The sequence below is a fragment of the Helianthus annuus genome, chromosome 7 (genome assembly GCF_002127325.2).
Source record: "Helianthus annuus cultivar XRQ/B chromosome 7, HanXRQr2.0-SUNRISE, whole genome shotgun sequence".
NCBI lineage: Eukaryota > Viridiplantae > Streptophyta > Magnoliopsida > Asterales > Asteraceae > Helianthus > Helianthus annuus.
The window spans coordinates 149,405,610-149,414,270 of record NC_035439.2 but is presented as its reverse complement, the minus strand read 5'-3'; positions in this window follow the sequence as shown (position 1 = coordinate 149,414,270).

Genomic DNA, 8,661 nt, shown 5'->3' with positions numbered 1-8,661 from the left:
AGGTTCGAGTAGATTGACACCCCTTCACGAAAATGAGCATAACTCACTCAATTCTTATCCGATTCACTCGATTCTTTTTCCTACTTGCTTGTATAATCATGGGGTTCGATTCCTAGACTTCTCCTTGGAGAAATCAGACCTGGAATTGCTCCGAAATTGACCAAAAACTTTCTGTTTTGTTTCAAACTTATGCAAACTTCATCTAACTTGTGTGAAACACATCTCAAACCAATGTCCTAATGCTTACAACCCCTCTTATGGTTGGTTAAGCTTAAAAACATGGTTGAGACATCTAAATCAGAGGTTAAAACCTCATAAACTTTCTGTTTTTAATTAGGGTTTTACCCACAAGTAATGTTCAAGTGTGAAACTTGTTGAATGTGTGATGGTTGGATTAGCTTGGGCTATCCTTCATAAGAATCCACTCATTACTTGATGTTTTGCTATAGATTAGTTGTTGTTAATACCTTGATACTTGTATGTTCATGACCCTCCTTGTTGTTTATAACAACAAGTGTAGTGGTGAACAATAGAGGTGCCTAAATGGAAGCTTGTTCTTCCTACCTCATGTATGTATTCTATGACACAAAGAGGTACCTAAATGGAGACATTAATCTCCTACCTCATGCTTGAATCTTAAGACTTGTAAACTATATAATATCTAAGTTATTCTATATGTATACATCTAAGTAACTAAGACTTGATGATGACTTAATAGTTATTTGTTAAGTGGACGTTACATCATCTATGACCATGCCCTTGTTACGACTCTAATGGATCTTAGAATCCATGAAATCATACCAACTCTTTTGAGTTTCAATAGTGTCAAGAACAAGAGTTATGTGTACAAGATGATTATTTTCACCTATGTTACTTTCTATATTTTAAAAACCCCGAATCTATAATCTTCCGTTATACGCCAAACTCACACACCTACGTTTCCTTGTGTAGAAGGACAAGGTGCTCCGAACTAATTCATCCACAAACTTGCTCTCGGAACTTCAAGTCACCACTTGTAAACCGTGAGTATACTCGTACTTCCCCCTTTTTTTTACTTTTACCACTTTTGGGGTGTAACATGTTTACCTATTGAAAAACTTACACATGAACACTTTGTTAAACACATGAACGTTCCTATAACATGCTTGTATACGTGATGACTTGATACTTTAAACTTGGGTTATTCTTATGTGTTGAACTTATCATTAACTTCGTACGAGCCAAACCTTGACATATGTAGCGCTATAGGATTAACGACCCGCCCGTAAACTTGAGGTTATGTCTTGAGCATATTGCGTTTTCTTGGTTTGATATGTTAGACACATGCCATATTTAATGTTTATCTTGAATCATATGCTTGCCATGAGGAATTGTTCACACTTTTTATCTTATGCTATGTACGTACCAAACTTGTATACTCGCCTTTGCTTTTGCATTGAATTGTATTTTAAACATGTTACAGGTTGATGATGATGCTATAAAAGAAGTAGCGTTGATGCCTAGATACACATATAGACGTTAGGGTTGAATATGTTGTATCAAATTTTGTTATGTTATCATGTTGTATTGGTTAAACTTGTTGTATTTGGAATTTCTTGTAATGTTGACTAGTTGAAGTTATGAAATGAAACTTGGATTATTAAATTATTGTCACAAATAGTGTTATGATGTCTCGAGCAATCTTCACACTTCGTCTCATCCCGATGTTTCCGCCATTGGTTGGGGTGTGACATTAAGTGATAGGTTAACCGAATCGAGAAGCTGGCCGAACGGCTAGGCTGTTCGATCGAACAGCCCAACCGAACGACTATGCCAGCCGATCGGCTAGGCTAACCGATCGACTAGCACTTAGTCCCCCAAACCCACGAGGTGTAGTATTGACGAAGTACTGTTCGATCGACTACGCCACTCGATTGTAATCAGTACTGCTCGAATCATGAGATACTATACTTCAAACACTTAGACTTTTGAAACATTGGAATGTCACCCGATCGATCATGCCAACCGATCGAGTGACATATTTGAAAACAATGAAGTGCTAGCCGATCGGTTGGGCTAACCGATCGAACAGCTATTCGATCGGCCAACCTGAAAGGTAGTACAAACCATCATACACAAACACATCCTTCACATCAAAGGAAGAAACAATCCACTTGAAGGAACCAGCCGATCGAGCCAGCCGGCCGATCGAACGGATGTTCGAACGGACTCTCAACCAATCGAACAGCCCACTCGATCGAACTGCTGTCCGATCGAATGGCCTACTCGATCCAAGTTCATTGTTTACTTTTTCCGCGTTACTCATCGTTGTGTTATCGAACTATTCAGGCTAACCTATTCTCAGTGCTCCCTTCAATCCACATCAACCACTGTGAGTATACTCGATCCCTTTTTGCTTTCAGCACTTTTGGGTGTTACATACGTAATCTATCAAATTCACGAACAACACAAACTATTTGAACGCTAACCTACTTGCATGTATTACTTGTCTAAATGATTGTTGTTTATTATGTTTACACGTGGAGTGCTATCTACCTGCTTTAGCAACGTAGTACTATAGTTTGGACTCAGCACCCGTTCAGTCAGGGGTTGCTAAGGACAATTACTTGCATGGATTACGGTGGTAATCATGTATTGCGAACTGTCTCGGACAGTCAACTCGAAGTCGTTGGTATCGATGGTCCCATGTCGATAATTTACATGCATCGTTTTCCCTTGTGTACGTGCTTGGTTATGCGTAAACTATTCGAACTCTATATGCTATATCAAACTTGTGTACTCACCTTTACATTATATGTATTGACTTTTATTTTAACGTATGTGACAGGTGTTTAAGCTACTAGCTTGCTAGGGAAGCGAAGCAATAATAAGCTTCTAGGAGCCTGTGACCTTAGGACAGAGTCCACGTACCTGCTCCAGGGCCATAATTATCTGTAGATCTTGTACTGGCACTTGTAGTCAGTAAGATTTACGGATAGCCGTCTAGAAGTCTTAAAACAATATTTACTTCGGTCTGTAATAATTAAGAATTTGAGTTGTCGGAACAGTTCCCATATTGTTTAGTTGATTTCTATGATAACTTGTTATTATTTGGGACACGGTATGGGACGTGTTATATAACTGAATTGTATGATAGTTGTTGTGGAGACTTCTGAACAATCTGTTTCGCTCAGTGCCGCGCCCCGATGATTCCGCCATCGGTTGGGGTGTGACATTTGAAAATGGTGGGTTTTGATGTTACTGGGAAGAAGAAGGAAGAAGAAAAGGATAAGATTGACTAAAATACCCTTTCTCTTTATTTTAAATTTTGCCACATGTCCTAATCCTATTGCTTCATATCCTTCCTTGCCAAAATAAACTTCATATTTGATCCTCACCCTAGATATAAATTAATAATATTAAAATTTTATGCATGATAAAATCAATATTTCATAAGGTACGTATTTACATCCCTAGGTGTCTTTATATTATTAATTATCTAATATCTTTCTTAATATATTTGAAATCTTAATCAAACAAATTATTTATTTATTTAAAAAATAAGATTTAAATAAACAAGATATATATTTTTCAAATTAATTATCCTTATATTAATTAATAATATAATATTTTAGACGGACAAATCTCATGGAGATTACTCCATAGAATGACATGTGTCCCTCATATGGTTTCTTTTGTTATATAGTATAGATAGATTGTCTGTGATACACTACTATCTTAATATGCTAAAAGAAAATGAGCTTTGGCTGGGTTGGGGGGAAGCATGCTTATGTGGACTTCACGAGGGTTTCCTCTTTGGTTGGTTTAAGGGAAAACGGATTTATAGCTGGACAAGCAGCATGAAAGGCAGAATCAAAGAAAGTGGATAAGCACGCTAAAGCTTGCGAAGAGAACCATCATGTCTTTGTCCCTTTTGCCTTTGATACATTTGGTTTTCTAGTGCCAGAAGCTATCAACTTTTTGACCAGGGTCCAACGGATGCATGCATGTCTAATGCTAATGCTACAAGTACTTGGGCTAATGCTACAAGTACTTGGGCTAATGCTACAAGTATTTGCGCTCACTGGTGGGGGAGTTGGTAGAGGAGGAAAGGAGGACACAATCTAGGACGAGTTTATGTTGACGTGTGTGGTCATGTGATCCATGATGAGAAGGATGGGGTGCTAGTTTAAGGATATGGAAATAGAGGGTTTTGGAGTGAGGACGGAATTGTGTGTAGTGGGAGGGGGCGGTACAATATTAGGAGGATGTGGTGAGGTGGAAGCCATCTCAGTCGTGGCGGATACACGGGTTGTGGATGGCACAAGTGTGATGGGGTGATATGATAGATAGATGTGGTAGGATAGTGGTGGGTGGTGAAGGGTTATCGGTTGAGGAAGGTATAGAGAAGTTAGTCCCATGAAAGATGACATGCCAGTAGGTATATGTGTGACATCAAAAGGTACGAAAAATGGAGTAATCAAGTTTAGAGTGAAAATAGTAGCTCTTGGGAGAAAAGTGGTTAAGGTTGCACGAGGTAAACGATTTATCAAAAATAATTATGGTGGTATACCTAACATACGAGTATTTCTTTGGTAAAGGGACGGACATGTGAGATGTGGGCAGAAGCCATCTCCGTAAGGTTCCAATTCTTACGTTCTGTGGCCCCATTTTGTTGGCGTGTGTAGGAGCAAGAGATTCGGTTGGTAATGCCTGAATTACATCAATGTGTGATTAAGGGTATAACCAAGTGAAATGACGGATAAAGATGATGAATTATCTGTAATCTAAACGAGATGCAGCGTGAGAAGGTCTCTAAATATTACAGTGGATAATATGTAAAAGGACAGTGCTACGGGTTATAGATGGAGAAAAGGGTAATTGACTAGATTATGCAACATTACAAGCATTTCAATGAACCGTTTACTAAAAAAGTTGTGGTTAGGAAAAAAAATACGAGAAAACAGAGTCATTTGGATATACAAGACGGGAGAACGAAAGTGAACGCGAGTTGGTAGCAACAATTATGAGAGATAAGAGCTAGTGCGGTTTGGGAAGCATACAGTGAAGGGTGTGTGATGTCAAAGTCTAAAGAGATAAACCAAAGTATGAAAAAATGACAACGGATGATCAATAACAAATCTGGTTATCGTAACATATTTTTAGTGAGACCAGGAACAACAAGAACAATTTTTAACTTTAAGGTGTGGTATGTTAAGTTAAGCATAGAGATGATGAGAGTTGTACCTAGGGTTGCAAATGAACCAAACAAACATGAACAACCTTGTTCGTGTTCGTTCGTAAAGAAAATAAATGTGTTCACGAACTGTTAATGGACACCTACCCAACCAAATTTTTCGTTCATGTTCGTTCATTAAGGACATGAACATGATCGTGTCCGTTTGTGTTCGCTTGTTATTAACGTTCATGAACACTAAGAAGCACAAACAAACATAAAAAAATGTTCATGAATAGAAACGAACATAAAATAAATATCAGATAAAATTAGCATCTTTTATCACAAAAATTAAATAATTATAATAATATACAATACATGAATATTCATTAAATATTTTATAAGTTGAAATTTTGAAGTATTTAAATAAAACATAAAAATTAAAACTTCTAATAAATTATCAAATATAAACGAATACGGTATTGAACACTCACAAACATATGTGACATCTGTTCATGTTTGTTCATTTATTAAACGACCTAACACAAACAAACTTCACGAACTTTTTGCTAAATATCCGGTTTATTTGCAGCCTTAGATGTAGCATCATCGACAACCACTCTTGTGATTTGAGATTTAAAATTATGCGAATCAAATGTGTACTTCAATTCAATTGAGTTCCACTAAATTCCGTATATGAAACGCAACTAGGATTTTGTAATTATAATTAGAAAATCATAGATGATTGAAGTAAAAGGAAAAAAATCATTAAGTACAAGTGTGTGGTGTAGTGAGTGTTGAATCGAACCCACAACCACAACCACAACCACAATTGATGGGATGCCAACTTTTTCTTTTCCTTTTCTTTTTCCGGGTGAATTTGATGTTATGCCAACTTGCTTTATCCCACCATTTCTATTTCCATTAATATCAATAACACGCTTTTCCTTTTCCTTTTATTATAAATATAAAATATAATCATCATATATAAAAGAGTGATGAAACATTAAACAGTATTATTAATCCCTTTTACTTTTATTAAACTAATAGCTTTTTATGTTATTCATTAAAGTTCTAAATACTATTATTTTGTTTAAAAATAAATGGAATAAAATGAAAGGATGCAATAACAGGAAGAATTCCAACCCCACCACAAAGAAATTGAACTAAAGGCTACAGCTTCCATCAATTATCCGAGCTCCATTTCTCTTTTCGTTTTTTTTTTTTTTTTAATTTGAAACAACGTAATACATTTCACTTTAGATAAAAGTTAAACTTTTATGCATAAATGAATTTAATTGTATGTATTACAAATACATGTGTGTGTGTGTGTGTGTGTGTGTATAGATAACAATAAATGGAATGGTTTTGTGAGAGATATGATGGTTGGAAGCTAGGATTGGTTGTACATAGAAACAAAATTCTTTATAGATATTTTAAGCTTAGATGATACATGGTTAATTATAAGACAGGAGAGGAGAATGGTTGTAGATACGTACAAAATGATTTATTTATAGATATTTAAAATCTATTCTAAGGAAGGGGGTTGGCTGGCTGGCTCCTATGTATTCATTCCTTATCATGTACGTGCGTGGTGACGTATGGTCCACCTCTTACCCTTGATCTTAAGCAATCCATTTTTGAATTTCAATTCATGTGTTCTCATTAATATCTATCTGATCATCTAAATCTATCAGTATCATCGATCATGGCATGCAGTTGGTAATTAATTATATATCATATCATATTCACACTTAATTAATGTCTCAAAATACAAATTATATTCATACATAATAATTATATTAGATATGTTTAACAAGATGCATGCGATGCGAGGTGGATATATCATCAAGCCTTGAAGCACCAGATGTGGTGGTGGTGGTGATGGTGGTGGTGGTGGTGATGATGGTGATGCTGGTGGTTGTAGAAGAAATCATCTTCCTTGATCAAGCCTTCAACGTTGGAAAACTGTTGGACGTCGCAAGGGATGTTGATGGGTCCGCGGTGATGAAAACCGTATTCTTCCTCAGCCTCCTTGAGCAAGTCTAAGAAAAGCGGATGGTAGAGATAGATAACAGGAATAACGAACCTCTTTTGCTCTTGTCCTTGATGCCCAACCAATACAGCCATACACCCTTTCGGTACTATGCCCACCTCTTTTTTTGATAATATATCTCCTCCTCCTCCTCCGCTAATTCCCATGATCGATCACTAGCTACTTACTTATAAATGAAATGAAATGAACAGCTGGGGTGGGGTGGGGGCTAGGACGATAGGATAGAGAAAGGCCAGGGATCCGAAGCGGAAATAGCAAGTAAAAAGGTGGTTAAGCAAGAGTCTGTCAAACAAGTTGGAATGTTGCTCATGGCAGCAGCAGCATATGTATTATATCTATCTTTCTTTAAGATAGGATGGATGGGAGATTAATTGGGAGCGGAGTTTCAACTTTCAACAAGGGAGGGGTATATATACACCTTACAACCCTAGGGGGTATAATCGGCAACGCATAAAGTTCAAGGGTGTCAAAGGAAGTTGCATCTTCTTCTTTGTCTTCGATCATACGCAATGAGACGGCATATATACTTTTTCTATTAATATCTTCCAAGTCAAATTATCATTTTGGTTGACACCTGGAATTTCATAATCAAAATTTGGTTTGACAAAGTAATTACTTCTATTTTCTTTCTTTTTATCCATTTGCAACCTTAGCCTTTTTTTTATTTAATTTTTTTTTCATACATTGAAGCCTTGAAGGGGTACATCATGGTATCAAGAAACAATATAAAATAATTACACTTGAACCGCTAAAAATATAATAATACAACTGACAAAATTTTATAAAAAAAATAATGATGTGATTAAGAAATTGAAAGTTTAATTTCCTGTTACATTATGTAAAATGCATATTATTGTAATGTAATAATTAAATGATGAGTAGAAATCGGGTTTACTCAAAAATACCCGAAACTCTGACCGAAAAATACTTTAAATTGGACCGTTATGTTGTTGGGTGCTCTTCAATTCCTATATATTAACCATCTTGGCTTCGCTTCGCTCATCGGGTCTGGAACAAGGGAAAATGAAGTTTACCAAACTGTCCCAATATCAAAAACATAGACCAAATTATGGTCCAATGCCCGAAATCCAATAAGTTTGACCAACACAAACTTTAACTTGTTCTTAGGCGTAACCAAATTATGGTCTTCACCATCGGTACAATGTCGATAACTTTACACAATTTACTTGTACCATAACTTTTCACCAATTGATTATCACAATTGAACATTCAACCCGAATTCAAGAACAATTTACAATGTAAGTCATATATTTTTGTTAATATTATAGTAAATATTTTAGTGCTGGAAACTTGGAGATATGACAAAATTGTCGGTTAAAGGCATTAGATCGGTTATTAATGTTTTTTTTACTTCCGATGGGTTCTCATCCGATTGTTTGGTTTTATCATCTTCCTCAAAAGGTAAATATTTGATGTCCCTTAATACAAG